This window comes from Phalacrocorax aristotelis, chromosome 3, assembly GCF_949628215.1.
Source record: "Phalacrocorax aristotelis chromosome 3, bGulAri2.1, whole genome shotgun sequence".
Taxonomy (NCBI): domain Eukaryota; kingdom Metazoa; phylum Chordata; class Aves; order Suliformes; family Phalacrocoracidae; genus Phalacrocorax; species Phalacrocorax aristotelis.
In genome coordinates, this window is record NC_134278.1 from 71,668,491 (window position 1) to 71,686,045 (window position 17,555).

General features: G+C 41.0%; 1 protein-coding gene across 3 annotated transcripts in view; it reads right to left on the reverse strand.

Annotated features, from left to right (window-relative positions):
• The window catches only part of PLEKHG1 (pleckstrin homology and RhoGEF domain containing G1), a 139,641-nt gene that overhangs the window by 117,288 nt on the left and 4,798 nt on the right, over positions 1 to 17,555 (reverse strand). Inside the window, exon 2 of one of the 3 annotated variants that reach the window (XM_075087946.1) lies at positions 9,317 to 9,385. The exons of 1 other annotated variant lie outside the window; for it this stretch is intronic. The gene's annotated coding sequence lies outside the window, so the exon portion shown is untranslated. Of the gene's footprint in view, positions 1 to 9,300; positions 9,386 to 17,555 lie in introns of all 3 variants that reach the window. One more of the 3 variants, XM_075087945.1, reaches the window with a different exon arrangement.

Below are 17,555 nucleotides of genomic sequence, written 5' to 3' on the forward strand. Positions count from 1 at the left end.
AAACAACAAAAGAATCTTTTCCATAGGATCAATTTTCAAAAATGAACATCAGCACACTAGAAGCAGCTAGCAAGCTATGTTTCTGAGTTACGGAAAAATAAAAAGTAGAATTTTGAAAATATCTGTGCTCTTTGTGAGGATGAGGTAGAGACCATTGACAAATTGCAATCCAAATAAAAATAATAGTAAAAAACAACCAGAGACAGAACTTTCCAGAGAGACAATATTCACTTCAGTTTTAAATTATATTGTTATTTTTCCATGGAGCTGAACCAGATTTTCTTATAATCCTGTATCTTGAAAACTTCTCTTGCTGACAGTTTTTGAAACCTGTGTGAAATGTTTTGTTTTCAATAAATTCCTATTTTCCGTCAAAATTTTTGGCTGAAAATTTCTTAACGGGGCTTCACTTTTTAAATAATTTTTCAGGTGTAACACTTCATAAAGTCAATGCCTTTCCTTACTTAAAGGGCTACATTGTATATTTTAATAGATATCCACTCACTCTCATACTAGCACAAGACAACCAACATTAGTGTTAAACCTGTATGTACGGAGGGTGTTTTTCCTAAGTAATCTATTTCCACATGGAAGAAACGAATATAACGATTATAATTTTTAAGGTCTTTCTATTCTACCTTGAAAATAGGATGAGAAGCTACGTCTCCAATAATCTTTAATCTCCATTTGATCACAGAAGAGTCTAATACCCAATTACAAAATACAGAATGACAATAACTAAGTAACTTCACATGTCGAAATTATATAGTAAACAAACATAATCCAGGCTGGATTTACCTTCGAAGTACAGTTTACAGCCACAGCTGAAGGAAAGAAGTTAGGGCTGAAATGTCTGTGGGGGTGACAAACACACTCTTGGGAGGTGACAAGGGAGCAAGGGAAAAAGAGGGGTATTTTCTTTTAGAAGGAAAACAAAGAAAGGAAAATTATAGTTGTGTCTCCTACCAAATTCCATACTGGTATGCTTTTTAATTACAAAAGAAACTCAATCAAGAACAAAACAGCATTTTATGAACGGTACTTAGGCAACTGAAGCTAAGCATGCAAAGCAGGTTTTTTTCATGTATTAAATATTTTTTCAAATTCCTACATAACGTAACTAATAAAAATATTTACTTTTACAAAGGGTCAAGTGGACAGAACATAATTCTCCAGAAGGAAACCAGATGTTTAGTATCTTCAAAGTGATGGCCGTGCTGATAAAAGCAGTAGCTAACCTTTCTTTTAGAGGTTGAAGTTCTTGCTGAAGTTTCTGTTACTGAATGGCTATGTATCATGCTTTAATGAATATCTGCCTGAACAGAACAAGTACTTCTACATTTTTAATAGGATTTTGGTTTGTGTGTGTAGCGTTCAATGCATCAATACTCAAAGAGCTGTCTCTGAAAAATTTGTAAAACAATCCACAGTCCTGCTCTAAGTCATGTACTGCATCTTCAGCTCAGGATGAAAGAAGTCACATCTCTTCCCAAAGCCAGGATTCCACAACAAAAACATTTTAGCAAACTTCTGTATAGTAATTTGAATACATTAAATCACAGAAATATTCAAGTATTTCTCGAGTCATGCAAGAAGCGCAGAATAATACATCACTGTAGTGCTTAGAATTGCAAAAATCTCAAATTAACAGTTTACTATTTTTCGTAAAACTTACCATAATGCAATAAGAGATCCATAAAATGGAATTTACAAAGACCTGACCAAAGGGATTTCAGCTGATTCTGTGGGTTTTTCAGTATTACTTGGCTGGTGCCATGACTAATATTTAGCTACAACATAACGCTCACTAACAGATGCAAGATAAGTCTGAAATTCTATGGGGATAGGCTAGATGTTTAAAAGGCTTTGGAGGCATGAGCAGTGTCTCTGTGTATCTCACTCAGAAAGCAAAAGGATTACTTAGTTGCTTAAATTACCCTTAGACAAGCTACAAAGACCAACTTCACCACTAGAAAGAAGGGAAAAAACGTACCCAATTTAAAAATGTTTTTATGGCACCTGTTTTTCCATTTTCTGAAGTTTGATCTGATCAGGGAAAAGCAGCAATGGGAGAAGTTAACCTTATCTATGCTGGATAAATGGATTCATCTACCTTGACTGCAAATTTAGAATGCAGGTAGAAATCAGATCAAAGGAAGTGTCTCAGTTTTGACACCCATTTCGCCAGCACCATAAGGGCAAATGTATCACTGGGGCATTAATTGCAGGCATGAATCATTTATTGTATCACGAATTTTGTGTTCAGCTATGTTGATGCTCACCTACAGTACAGTATATTCTTGCTCACTTCTCCCAACTCTAGTGGCCATGCACATCTGTTATTTGAAAAACATGTTTAGCTTAAGGAAGGCGGTAAGCTTCCAGCTAAACAGCATCTTGTGGATATGAAGTTGTACACCTTGACACCTCCTTTGTTACATGATGGAGATCTTCTCTTAAGAGGGCAGGGACAGAGCAGTTCTTGGGATAGCAAGTGACAAGAAAGGGCTGAAAAAACCCCAATTTTATCTGTCACACATCAGAAACCCTCAAGAAAGAGGGCAACACTATCTAGCGTGCTAACTTTAGTTAACCAGCTTCACCCAAGCTCAACATAAGCACTATCAGTTTAAGTAGCAAAGTATTTAGTCTGTGCAAGAGGAGGGTACTGGCACCTTGCTTACAAGAAATGTTCCAATTAAACACAATAAAAGCAAAAGGAAGGAACAGAGGACAAAATAAGTTCAGGTTTAGAGAGCTTTTTCAATTAATGGCTCTTCAAGCACTTTGCGAGGCAAGAGAGAACAAAACGGTTCCCTGTAGGCACACTCAGGGTTTGCACAGAGAGCATCCCACTTTCACTTGCTTCTTTATAATACAGGAGTCAGAAAGGAAAAAATGAGGAAAAATTGTGGCTGGTGTGATACAGATACACTCCACTACCATCCTGTGCCTACTTCACCCAGCTGCTTTACTGGCCTCTCTCAGCCATTTTCCCAGATATCTGTCTCTCCCATCTTCAAGTCCCCTCTTCTGTTAGGCCAGACCCTTTCCTATGCTTCATCATTCATCTGTCCCCAGGTAAAGCCAGGTAAGGAGCTTCTCCTGACTCCATCCCCAGCCCCTCTCCAGGAGGGCAGAAGCACACCACAGAGCTCCCCAGTGAGTTCCTCAGCACTCCCAAGAGTTATGTTGCAATACATGTTCAAGAAGGAGATGGGCAACAATATCACAGGCGTAGAAACTGCATCCTAGAAACTGTAGTAAAAGCTGAGTGAATGTTTCAGTTTTGGCGTCCTTGGTATGAGTGTTATTTTCTTTCTCCCCTTCCCCAGCGGAAGCCAGTTTCAGCATGATTTTGAAGTGTTACACCTATAGTGCAGTGACTATATACTACAAAGACAGGACTCATTACTAGTCCTGAACAGGGAAAAGAAATAGAGTGGCCTTCAAGACAGTTTCACTACTGTACAGGATGCTCACCAGAAAACAGATGTGCTATAATCACTACTGCCCATTCATTTCCTTTCTGTCAGAAAGAAAGCAGCAGTCATCAATTAAGAACCCCTATCTACTGGACACAAAAGGAAGTATACACTTTGCCTTGGTCATTTGACCATAACAATAGGAGATTGCAGCGGGAAAGGACAGACCACTCTGAGCAAGCGCAGTGGGAAGACAGGGGTGAGCAAGCTTCTCTTTTGGGATTTTTTTAAAAATAAGACAAGAATTCCTACTCAACAACTTAATATACAAATGTTTAATCTATAGATTATACAAAATCCTACTTACACTATTCCTGAATTTGTCCAGACGATTCATTTAGTCTTTTCACAGCAGAAAATCCCAAACATGTGAACTGACAAGAGAATTACGCAGCATCTGGAGAAGATGCTTTATCAATTAACAAAGCCTTTTTTTAAATAGTTATCACAATTTTTGTAAAACCATTAGTCTAAATGTACTAAGTGTTTAGACTTTCGACATGTCACTGGCATAAGGTATTCAGATTAGTATTTTTAAGAAGTCTGGTCAGATCTGTAAATCTTTCTGTTAAAGATTACATTCACTGGTCAGCTTCATCACTCTGAAGAACAACAACTTTCATAAAATTGCCAACAACAGAAAACCCTAGAGATGCACCTTATTATGTCTGTTTCAGTCTGACTACAATCAGCCACAAAGGGTTTGGGGGAAATGTATTAAAATTTTCTAGCCTTAATTAAGGTATTAGGCCCTAATCTAGCATGCTAAATTAAATCCCGAATATTCCCACGGATACTAATGCAACTGCTCCAAGAACCTGGTAAGAGCTTCCCGCAAAAGGAAAGCTTTTACAGGCCTCCACATCGCAACCAAACCCCTACTTTTGCCCTGTACCTCTGCTCCATCGCATACCAAAAATAGAACCGACTTACAGAAAAGCTCACACGTGGGCACGCGCCATTCCTCTCCATCCCCCCCAACAAATTTGCAAGCCCTCGTACCATTAAATAGATGGCCTAAACAGCATTCAGTGATGCACAGATGCTCAAGGAAATATTGTGTAGTGACTTTCAGCATAAACACACTGTATATTAAAACTCATTCTGAATTTTTAGAACAAAGTATATTGATCTGATGTTTCCTTCTCTGCTACAACAGATGTCATGATTTTAAGAGCTGCCCAAGCCCATTTTCATTCTTTCCAAAGATTAGCATATTCTAAACACCAACTTATTGAAACAATTAAAAACACAAAATATTGTTATACAAGTCAAATGGGTAATAGCAAAATATTTAAAAATTTCATAAAATGCCTCCCCCACCACCCGTCAAACTTTTTCAGAATGAAAATATTCTTAAACCCTCCAGATTTAAATCTGGCACATGAAGCAAATTTGGCAAAATTACTGGTGGTTATTTGGTACAGAGTTAACATCCGACCCTCAAAGCTGCACCTGCCCAAATCACTAAGTTATTCCTTTTACAGAACACCACTCTTCATATTTTAGGTTTCTTCCTTTTTCCTGTGAAATTAATTCCTTAATAAATACACTTCATCTAGTCCTTGAATGCCTTACGCCGTTAGCTGATACATTCCCACACACTCCAGTTCTGTTGATACAATGATTTTCTGACGCACTTCACAGTGAATGCTTGTCCACCATGGATCCCAGAGAATCTTAGGAAATCCTCTGCCTCTTAGGACACATGCACAAGCCATGTTATCTCAGCTTTCAGAGAAGAGATTATTTAAGTCTGACAGTGTGATTTAGCTTTTCTGTTCATCATGAAAACACATTTAAGTCACTGCAACTCAAAACCAAGGCCAAGCAGCACATTTGAAATGAAATGGCAATCGGGGAGAAGGGGGGAATTTGTGCAAGTAATTCACTTTCTAAGGTCACTAGGCAAATACTTCACATGCATTTGCATATGCACAAATTTCAAGATAAATTAAAAAAAAAAATATTTACTATGTGGAACATGGGAATGTACAGCCCCTCCACATTTGCAGACAAAAAAATATGCTAGTAATTAACTATCAGCAAATAACATAGGCAACTAGTGTACTGAATTTAGGTCATGCCACTTATTTTTCTCTAATGTATGTTAAAACATGCAACCTTATTCAAATCTTGCTGTTTTTAGAAAATACTGAAGCAGAATTTCTGGTCTTTCCTCTCTCAGCCTCTGCAAAATGTTTTCCTGCTTAGAGACTGTTCTCCCTTGGATGCAAAGGAAAGCAACACCTTGCTAATGTTTGTCAGATGCAAGCTCCAGCTGAATGCTATGCAACCCTGCTAGCGCCTATCTATTAAAGCTGTGCAATCTCAAAGCACTGGATCTGACTTAAAGTCATCATTCTCCTAAAATTTCATAAACATTTGAACACAATTGGATCGTCAATACATGCTATAGAATTATATTACAATCCCTACTACCAGTAGGCTAAAATAAGGAACATTACTAATTAGTCATCTAACATAGCATATTAGTGTTCCCTCTGCAGGTCACAGAAGCCAGAGTGGCAATTAACAATGTTTGGGGTTGGTTTGTTTTTGGGGTTTTTTTTTTTGGGGTGTGAGGTAGGGGGGTGGTTGATTTGTTTTGTTTTTAAACTAAGCCAAGCTACATTGGTTTCAGTGCTGGATATTCCATCTGGAAGGAGCAAAGTGAATTATTTATAAGGTGAGTTTTTCCAAGTACCAGTGTCCATGCTGTTACCCACAAAGCCCATCACTGAATGCCTGCTTTCTTAAGAAAGAAGAAAAGCCTCCTTTGGGTTAGCACCAGGACCAAGGAGGAAAGGAGGGAGAAAGGGACCTTGCCTAAAGCCATCTTTTTATTTAATATTTTCTGCAGAGTCTCCTGCCAGCGCTACCGTGAAGATTTCTGGAATGTCAATTTGTTCCAGATAATCAAAGGAGTGAAAGCTGTTATTAAAATCAAGTTACATTTCCATGGCATCTAAATCTGCTTTTCCTATGCTCTCAAGTTCCCCATGTCCCCCAAGACTTTCAGGTCGTAAGAATACATAAACAAAGTTAAACCCCTAAAAAAATAAACTATGAAAGATCAATTTATTCTCAAAATAACATAAAGTAACATAGGAAATCTCAGGAAAACAAAGTCCTAGATCTCCCCAGCCCCATGGAGAGACCATTTTTTCTCTATTAAAGTGGTACTAATCATAGAATAGTTTGGGTTGGAAGGAACCTTAAAGATCAGCTAGTTCCAACCCCCCTGCCATGAGCATGGACATCTTCCACTAGACCCATCCAGGGTCTAGTGAGGTTGGATCCAGGTTGGATGGGGCTCAAAGCCCCATCCAACTTGGCCTTGAACACTGCCAGGAATGGGGCATCCACAGCTACTCTGAGCAACCTGTTCCAGTGCCTCACCACCCTCAGAGTGAAGATTTTCTTCCTTGTACCTAATCTAAATCTACCCTCTTTCAGTTTAAAGCCATTACCCCATGTCCCATCACTACATGCCCTTGTAAAAAGCCCCTCTCCAGCTTTCTTGCAGACCCCCTTCAGGTACTGGAAGGCCACAATAAGGTGTCCCCACAGCCTTCTCTTCTCCAGGCTGAACAACCCCAGCACCTTCAGCCTGTCTTCACAGGAAAGGTGCTCCAGCCCTTGGATCATCTTTGTGGCCCTTCTCTGCACCTCCTCCCACAGGTCCATGTCCTCCTTATGTTGGGGGCCCTACACCTGGATGCAGTACTCCAGGTGGGGTCTCACAATAGTGGAGCAGAGCGGGAGAATCACCTCCCTCGACCTGCTGGCCACGCTTCTTTTGATGCAGCCCAGGATGCAGTTGGCCTTCTGGGCTGCAAGCGCACATTGTTGGGTTCTGTTGAGTTTCTTGTCAACCAACACCCCCAAGTCCTCCTCAGGGCTGCTCTCAATCCATTCTCTGCCCAGCCTGTATTTGTGCTTGGGATTCCCCCGAGTCCTGTGTGGGACCTGGCACTTGGCCTTGTTGAACTTCATGATGTTCACACAGGCCCATCTCTCAAGCCTGTCAAGGTCTCTGTGGATGGCATCCCTTCCCTCCAGTGTCAACTGCACCACACAGCTTGGTGTCGTCAGCAAAGTTGCTGAGGGTGCACTCAATCCCACTGTCCATTTTGCTGACAAAGATGTTAAACAGCACCAATCCCAAAATGCCACTCATCACTGGTCTCCACTTGGACATCGAGCTGTTGACTGCGATTGTTTGAGTACAACCATCCAGCCAATTCTTTATCCACTGAGTGGTCCATCCGTCAAATCCATAAGTCTCTAAATTTGAGACAAGGATGTCATGCAGGACAGTGTCAAATGTGCTGTCCAGGCAGACGATGTCAGCTGCTCTTCCCTTATCCACTAACGCTGTAACCCCATTGTAGAAGGCCACCAAATTTGTCAGGCACCATTTGCCCTTAGTGAAGCCCTGTTGGCTGTCACCAATCACCTCTTTGTTTTCCATGTGCCTTAGTAGAGTTTTCAGGAGGATCCGCTCCATGATCTTGCTGGGCATAGAAGTAAGACTGAGTGGCCTGTAGTTCCCCAGGTCTTCCTTTTTGAAAATGGGGGTGATGTTTCCCCTTTTCCAGTCAGTGGGAACTTCACTGCACTGCAACAACTTCTCAAATATGATGGAGAATGGCTTGGCAACTTCATCTGCCAGCTGCCTCAGGACCTATGGATGTATCTCATCATGTCCCATGAACTTATGCACCTTCAGGTTCCTTAGACGGTCTTGAACCTGACTTTCTACAGTGGGCAGCTCTTCATCCTCCCAGTCCCTGCCTTTGCCTTCTGTGACTTGGGTAGTGTGGCTTGAGCACTTGCTGGTGAAGACTGAGGTAAAAAAAGTCACTGAGTATCTCAGATTTCCCCATATCCCAGTTAACCAGGTCTCCCATTTCTTTCTGGAGAGGGCCCACGTTTTCCCTAGTCTTCCTTTTATCGCTGACAGACCTATAGAAGCTTTTCTTGTTGCCCCTGATGTCCCTGGCCACATTTAATTCTATCATGGCTTTAGCTTTCCTAACCAAATCCCTGGCTGCTCAGACAATTTCACTACATTCCTCCCAGGCTACCTGTCCTTGCTTCTACCCTCTGTAGGCTTCCTTTTTGTGTTTGAGATTATCCAAGAGCTCATTCATCCATTCAGGCCTCCTGGCACTTTTGCCTGACTTCCTCTGTGTTGCTATGCATCACTCCTGAGTTTGGAGGAGGTGATCCTTGAATATTAACCAGGTTTCTCAGACGTCTCTTCCCTCCAGGGTTTTATCCCATGGTACTCTACCAAGCAGACCCCTGAAAAGGCCAAAGCCTGATCTCCTGAAGTCCAGGGTAGTGAGCTTGCTATGTGCCCTCTGCAGTGCCCTAAGGATCCTGAACTCCACCATTTCATGGTCACTGCAGCCAAGGCTGCCCTTGAGCTTCCACATCCAAAAGGAAGGAATCAAGCAACCAAACAAACTTAACCTACAGATCTTTAGCAGTTCAGTTGAGCAGTTCAGTTACAGAAACAGGTGCTAAAACTGAAGAATTAACCTTCCCTAATTGCTTAGATGCCCCAAAATTTTAATTTTATTAGCATAAAACCCCACTAGTGTGCACATCAAGAAAACCCACAGTCTTGGCTAACCAACATTTCAGGCCTATACAGTACAGAGACCTACTGGAGATTTGCATACTAAGCAGTCTCACGGTTACTTGAGGTATGTTCACCAGACGCCAACAGTAATCACCTCAGCCAGAGGCACAACAAACAATCTCTCATTTTAAAAAAATAAAAATTCAAAAACAAATTTACCTGGTAGAGCACTCACCAAGGAAATCACTGTTAGATTAGGCAAAACGAAGTCACTTTTCCTTGCCTCTGTTGAATCTCGGGCATTCTGCAGAAAGGAGGGTAAAAATTATATAATTAGAGGAAAGGAAGAACAACTCTGCAGCTCAGCGGGGTGGGGGCCATGCTCACCCCAGTTTATGCCCTCTAAGCCATGCTCACTGTGCTGCCTGCCCATTCTGCCTTAAAGAGTAGGTGAATAAAACTGGATTCAGCCCATGCTACGACAGGCTAAAGGGTCAGATTTTGAATAACAATTAGATGCTAATGGGATTCCAAAAATCCCATTAAGAGTCTTACTACCTCTGCAGCTGCCTACCTACATCTTCAAAAATCTAGATCAGATAGTTTGTCTATGGTTGCATTCTAAGTCTGTGGCAGAGCAAGAAAGTGCTGCTGGGTTCCCAAGCTCTAAAACCTGAAAGCATCAGGACATGCTCCTTCTAGAAATTGTTAGCACTGATTTTAAACTTAATGATCTTTAATGCCTGGAAACCTCTACCCAAATGAACCCTCACTCTTCTGGTGAGCAACAGGAGGACACAACTTTAGTTGTTAAAGCAAATCAGAGCCATGGGTCACTGAGATCTGTCTACTATTTGCATCTGCTCTAGATATTTTCACACAGTCAAAAAAGAGAATAAATATCCAAATGAAAATATTGTTTCTTCTACCACTTCACAAAAAGCAGCTATTTAGATACAATTGTGGTGAAGCTTTTTCTAGCAAAATTTATTAACCGACCTTGAAGCCTAGAAAATGCAGGACCCTTGATTTAACAAGGGAAAGAACTCATTTCCTTTGCTAAATTTGTAACCCTTCCCAGCTTCAGAACACTGACTGGAGCATCAACCAGGAACAGAACAAGGATACCTTCATTATTTTCATTTCTCTAAGCCATTGCTTTACTTTTGCCTGTTCTAGAGGAACCCAAGATTAATTTCCCTCTCCTCCTTAGCTATTTCTGTGCTATGGACTCAGCCAAAGGTGACAGTGAAGAATCCACAGAAACCGAACATGAAATGTTCTTGCTCTGAACTTTCAAGAAGCTATTGAATGTAAGACTGGATTTTTTTTTTATATCACCATAAGGCCTGTTTATATTCTTGGAGTGGAAACAGTTCGCATTCAGCTGCAATTGATTTCCTGTATGGCAAAATACCTCAGGCATTCAGCTGGCTGGGAACACTGCAGAGGCCTCTTACCATCACCAGTTTTTTGAGACCAGAAAGATCTGCCCCATGCTTGTTCTTATGCCAGAATAAATAGAGTCCCTGCTGAGCGTCCAAGTTAATTTGGTCTAGGGGAACCAAATCATAAACAGGCAAGATTTTATACTCCCAAAATCCATTTTAAAAAACATTGGTCTACTTTCAACTTCAACAGTAATACAATCAGTTCGATCTTGCTAATGTGGCACAATGTTCCTGTATTTAAAAAACAATTGTAGATGAACTACTCCATTTGAGGTTTGGTTGTTTGTTTTTTAAATGAAATATCAATACATCTTCCCCTCATCCAGTCGCTAGATTTACAGCAATAAATCAACACTACAAGGCAATTTCACAGAATAAAAGAGTGTATTTTCCCCCTTTGGTATCACCGAGTGACAATTATAATAATTTAATTTACTGCATTTTGGGTTTTTTCTGTTCATAACTGAATACACAGAATAGCCTCCACCAACATTTCTATGAATCTGAAGAAGGAAGTACATGACTAGTCTTTACCAGGTTCCTGTGATTAGACTGTAACAGTTGTAACATTCAAATGCCCAACCACCTGACTGTACCTCAGATTGTAAATTAAGCAAAACGAAAATACAAAGTGAGCTGTAATTACCATCCTACTTCCCTCATTCTTAAATCCTCCGGAGGCAAAGGACTCCATTTCAACTGCTAGAGAAAGTTGTTCCTTTAAGAACCCTAGGAAGAGATAGACTGGCAACACACCCACAACCGTTTAAGTATACACACATACATGCGTAGATGTGTGTGTATTTATACATAGGTGTATATACGTGTGTTTACACATACGTAAATAATATGCGTGTATATACATAAACGAAACCTGACAATCCTGAAAAAGCCTGAACTTTTTATAGGGGCACTCATGTTTCATGAATAGCAGCTTCTTAGTTCCAGAGTAAAGTTATTGGTCTAAAGCTGAGAGATATTCTCTAACTCCCAGAGCATACAACAGCCTTTCAAAGCCTTTGGATCGATGACTTCAGGCAGGGTCCTGCAGTCACATCCAAATCAACTAAAGCACAAGCTATTAGATGATAGAGTGTCCTTCTATCAACCTTCTTTAACTTTTTCAAGAACGTTTTCTACAGATCTTGATATTGTCATACTACATAAAAGCACAACCTGTAAGGAAAATGAATTTTTCATCTGTGAATTTTTTTTACTAATTTGGCTAAATAAATGGTTTATTTATCAAGCGTAAGAATGTTGCATGCTTTTGCACTAGAAACACTATCACAAAGAAAACACGTGCATGTCCAATTAAAGAAATTAACCAATATACTATCATTTGTCCTACAATTTCTATTTCACCTTTAAAAAGCTTGCATGTTTTATAATAGCTTTAGTTATTCTAGAAATACATCACAATTATTATTAAAAAAAACTTTGCACCCCTAATCACTTTTGGAAAATAAATAGGATTAAAGCATCAAGCAAATAGCAGTTTAAGAAGCAAAAACCCCAAGGAAACCTACACTCAGATACTGAAATTGACTTGAACCATAATGACTGTTGTCCTATGAAAAACATTCTGGCACCTGGAGATTTCAGTGTAACATTAAATGCAACTTGAAAACTATCTTTCAAAACTCAGTGAAATCACATTTCTTTTTCTGGGTATACTCTGCATGGGAGGCAACCAAAGTCATTTTAAGTAAGAAGATGGGTGTTTTACGTTATTCTCTTAGGAGTCTTTGGGATTATCTCCACCTCAGTCTTCCTAAGAAGTGTGGCACGCACCCCTTCCATGCTACACAAGAACAGTCCCAGACTGAGATGCTCAGTGAAAGGCTAACATTATCACTTTACTCCAATAAACTGGTTCCCTCAAACCATAGGTTTGAATTTTGAAATCTTTGCTTTTCAAGAATTTCCCTACCCTGTTTCTCCTAGGGAAAAAAGACCAAAATAAGCCAAAGCCACCCAACTACGTATAATTGCATTCCACAAACTTACAAATGGGAGTCCGCTTAAATTACAAGTAGGGCATCAAGACATCTGTTCCATTCATTGTCACACCCTGCTTTTAACTGGTCCCCAACCATACTAAATCACATCTTATATCCAGACAACTCCATCCTTACAACTTGGATCATACTGTGTATTCAACATAATAAAACTGTGCCAACATATACTATAGCATTTTAAAACAAATACTCTTGCCAAACAATTCCACATACTGGTCCTCTAAGAAAGGCTGAGAATAAAATTCATAGTAGAAGTTCACATATGTCAGATGGCAAACCACTGTGCAGGTTTAATAAACAGCAATGAGGACTAAAGAATTTATTTGACAGGATTTTTACCAACTTATGTGCCAGTACTTAAAGCCCATCTTTTCTGGCCAAGGAAAGCAGCTTGCCTATTACAGAATCAAGGGAAGGTCACATACTGTAGCACTTTCTCATTGCATGATGTAACTGCGATGAACAGACAGAAGATGTGCTGCATCCCAAGGAAACATTTATTCCACATGCAATCAGCTGAGCACTTTCCTGGACGTATTAAGCTAATTTCGTGGGCTAAGTACATGCAGTGCTCCTAGAGTTTCCTTCGCTCTACCCATTCACAACAGCGAACAAAGGCTAAGTTGCATGAGGTCAACAGCTAAGAGCGAATCTTTGCCAGAACTCCTCCAGACCATCCCTGGTGTGACTCCAGACTGTCCCCGGGAAAGAAGTCTGTGTTGGGCAAGTATGGGCATAAACAAGTAACTCTGACCCAGGTACCAGAACTAATGACCTCCTGTATGACTCAATGTTTATAACGAACAAATAAGAGAAACCAACCCAGTACATTTTTCTGAAATTGTCAGAAGATAGGTATCACCAATCCTCTGTTAAAAACAAAAAAAGACTCTCATGCAGCACAGGCATTGATTTAAAGAAGAGCAAAAGGGAAAAAAAAATGAACCATACGGGGGCAGACTCCTCATTGTTAGAAGACAGTGGCAACGAAGAGGCATTCAGATGGCCCTGGCACCCATACCCCTCTGGAAGCTTGAATAGCTGCATGATGCACACTGCCAGGGTGGGCAGATACATCTGTCAGGTATGTACGGAAGCACTGTCCCCTGAAGATGAAAGAGACTAGAAAGCAACACATCTTCAGTGACAAATGCTGGTGAGCTTTTCTTCTGAAGACAGCAAACCAGAGAGCTGTGGTTTTGTTTTTCCAGAATTCTTCCTTGAAAAGCAGACACAGCTCCTATCCTATCCAAACAGCACGCAGTGGTGTGTGAAAGAAATCCCTTCTCCTCCATACCCTACCTGTGCATATCATAGGTTCCATCATGTCAAAGCTTCACCAAAGGACAGAAGAAAAATGCCTCTTCTGCTTTGTGGGAATCCAAGTCAGTGCCTATGTTGTGCTTGGGATGAAAAAACTGCTTTGGAGGGACCTGAGGGGTGCAAGAGCCAAATCTGTTGGGTATGTTTGAGAACAGGGGTGGTTTGCTGGCACGACCTCTGCTGCAGAGTTGCAAGAAGAACCTCTTCAGTGTGGTTTCTTTTGGATCTGCACTGTGCACTGAGCAGCGGGATGGCTTAGCTTCAAGACTGAAGAACTCAAGAGACACTGTCGGCATGTACAGCCATGACAGAGGAAGCGCACCTGTGTTGTTAAGAGGCCATGCTGCCGGAAGAGAGTGACGCTGCAGGTAAAGAGGCAAAGTGCAAGCTGCAGTAATGGAGATCACTAGGCTGAGTCACCGTGCAGGAGGTCAGCTCTAAACTCCGCTCAGGACGGCTCATGCCTTGGCAAACCACTCTGTCCTTCAGACAAGAAAGAAGGGGCTTTCTTGGCACTCTATTCTGCATTTCCCTGCTGGAAGACTTCATGAAAGAGGAAAGCGATTCTTGAAGGGAAGGTCTGCAGAAAGCCCGGTCCTTTTTAACTGAAAAAATTGCCTAGCACTGCCTCTCCTAGCACACAGACATCTCTGATACCACTTTAGGAATAAAGTCACCTAAAGCAATGGAGGAACAGAAGCATGCCAAGATTCTGCCCTATAAATCAGAAAGAAACCTTGGAGATTAAATGGTTATTGATGCCCCCAGGAAATACCTATTATCTTTCACTTAATAACAGGTCACAAAATTCCACAGTGGCGTACCAAAAAGCCTACACTATGCCTGATACTTGGTGATGCAGGTAGATGTTCAGAACAGAAGTTAATAGCTTTCCCCTGGAAATCTGGGAAAAACTCACAATGTTAAATGAGTTCAAGCTCAGGAGAAGGAAATACTGGAGATGATACCCTCTTACCTCAAGCCAGGTTGGTGTGCTGTGAAGTCTCTGCTGATAAAGCAAGAATTGTAAAAGCCTACGTCCAATAAGGAGTGTGGCAAATGGGCCTGTCTACCTGCAGGACCGAGACAGCAAGCTCCTCAAGGTAGCAAGAACACAAAATGACCAAGACAGATCAAATCAGAGATTTAGGACTTCAGACTCATCTAACATGAGAGAGACTGACAATTATCAGAAAAGACTGATGGAAAGGAGAGATTACAAACTTCATGTGCTGCTAGAGCATGAGGGAAGGCAAGCTGTCTCTCCAAATTCAATAATGATTCACTGTTAAGTACATCTTTGTCTACCATTCAAATAGGCTAAGACTGATGATTCCTCAGAGAAATTAGTGTTTCTGCAACAGGCTGAAGTCTATGATGACATCATTCAGGCACTAAGGTATGACAGCTCTCTGAGCAACCACACAAGGTATGTTATCAGGATAATGAGAAGGACTCAGTAAGTAAACAGTGACAAAGCTTCAAAAACACTTGAGTGTGAAGCATGCTAATCTCGGCAGCACCAAACCTGCTCCCAAGGTAAAATGATGATTCTGCTGATATTAACTTGGTTACAGTTTAAACAGCAAGTGGAAAGCTTTATGCATACTCAAGTGATAAAGATTACAGACTTGCATAATAAGTAGATCTTCGTTTCACCCATCTATTTTCAAAATTCTTTACACAGAAGGAACTATAATTTTTTCCTTCATATCAGTTACCAAGCGCGAAAAGCATGATGTTACTTTGATTCAGGTACCACACATCAGTGGCAGCAGCAGAAAGCAAGTAGTTCTGCCACTGTATTTCTGAAATCCATTGGAACCTCAACTATGAACCTGGGCTCACTGGGATAGGCAACACAAATACAACAACAAAAACTAAACAAACAGAAAAACCACCAACCAATCCAAAACCAAAAACACCAAGCCAAAAACCAACAGCAAGTCCATACTGGTATGTAGAAAGCACAACAAAGCTGCAACAGACATTGTATCTAATCTTAGGGGACACGCAGGGGGGTAAACGTTAGTAAATAACAAAGAGTTCACAGGAGGTTAAGGAGGAAAACTTGCCTGTGTTTACAGATAACTATACCTAACACAAGCGGAAGCATGGGAGAAAGTAGAAGCCCTAGATCCTATGCACTAAATCTAGGAGGTAGAGACTACTCATGTGGCCTGATTAAAGGCAGAAGCTGACCTTGAAGCCCACGCCCAGATGACAATGCTGAAAGATGTCAACCATGACTGTGAAAGGGCTGTTCCACTCTCCCTGACAGCGCTCCTTAGGACGAGTCAAACAGCCTTCTCATTCCTTTGCTAGATATCAAAGTTTTATCTACAACAGCTCCGAGTATGCAACTGAGCAGGTGACTCAATCACTGTTCCCATGACACCCTTTTTAGCCCTGCTCAGTACTTCCAAGTGAGAGGACACGTGCATCCTACCAGCAGAGAACATTAAGCTGCAAGATACTTATGCATGGGGCGTGATCCTGAAATGTCTGAATGGATATGAATGTTCAAATATTTCAACGTTAACATTCATTAAGTTAGGTTTTAAAACATCTGGGCAGGGCTCACATGCAAGTTTCTACAGAACGCATGCTTATGGGAAAAGCCTTGGCACCACTTACAGTCTGAAACTCAATGACAGAGCGGGCAAGCAAGACTTATAGGATTCAAAGATAATTAGCGCTGCTCCAGTCACAAGTTTGCATGGGAAACAGCTGCCAGCCCAAGCTATACCCATACACTTATAAAACACACATGCAACTTCCACTAGCATAACCACCCATGGTCCAATAGTGGACTAGGAAGCAGGACTAGTGGAGCTCGTGCCAAGGAAGGAAGGAAGAAAGAAAACAAGTCAAATGCATCAGGTCTCTCTTCTAAATAATTTTTCAAACCGACACCTTGCTTTGTCTTTTCACAGCAATGCTCTGCATCATGGTTAGCAAGAACACAGGCAGTGACCACCCCCATATTCAGGTCCTTCAGAAGGTGCCCCAGTCGGCAGCTGATAGTGGTTTTAAACAGCTTGTAACTTTGCTTGGACAGCTGCTTCTTTCAGGCCTCCTTGATAAGTATCAGTAGCTTTTCCCTCCATTTCCTCCCCCAGTCCACCCTGACTAGGCCTCTTTCTTTTCCTGCACTTGTAATCAAATTTGCAGTTAAACCTATTTTAGGCCAAGTTCATGTAAACTCAACTCGGTGAATCAGACAGACCTATCTGATGCAACAACCACAACTTAAGAAAATATTTATATCCTTAAAGTGACTTGAGAAACTTTTATCACTGAGATAATTTGTCACACACATGCTCCTTTGGAAATTGAATTAACACAAAAAGGCTTTGCTGATACTTTATTTTTTAATCAGTTCATGTTCATCTCTTGTATTCTTAACCACATATATAAAAGGCTCCCATACCTGAGTCATACCTGTTGCCACTGGACTGGTGATGTGCCTAAGACTGACTTTACCTCTGCACTCTCTCTCCTCCTGTTTCCGCCCCCACCCCCGGTTTTGTGGTTCCACCCGCTCACTCTGATGTGTGATGTTTTTCTGAAGCCCCAAGTCCTGGAGCCATGACATCTCATGGGAATCTCAGCTCTTCTTTCAGAAAAGAAGTTTCTGTGCATTACAGTTACAACAAAAGAACTGGAAAAATATTAC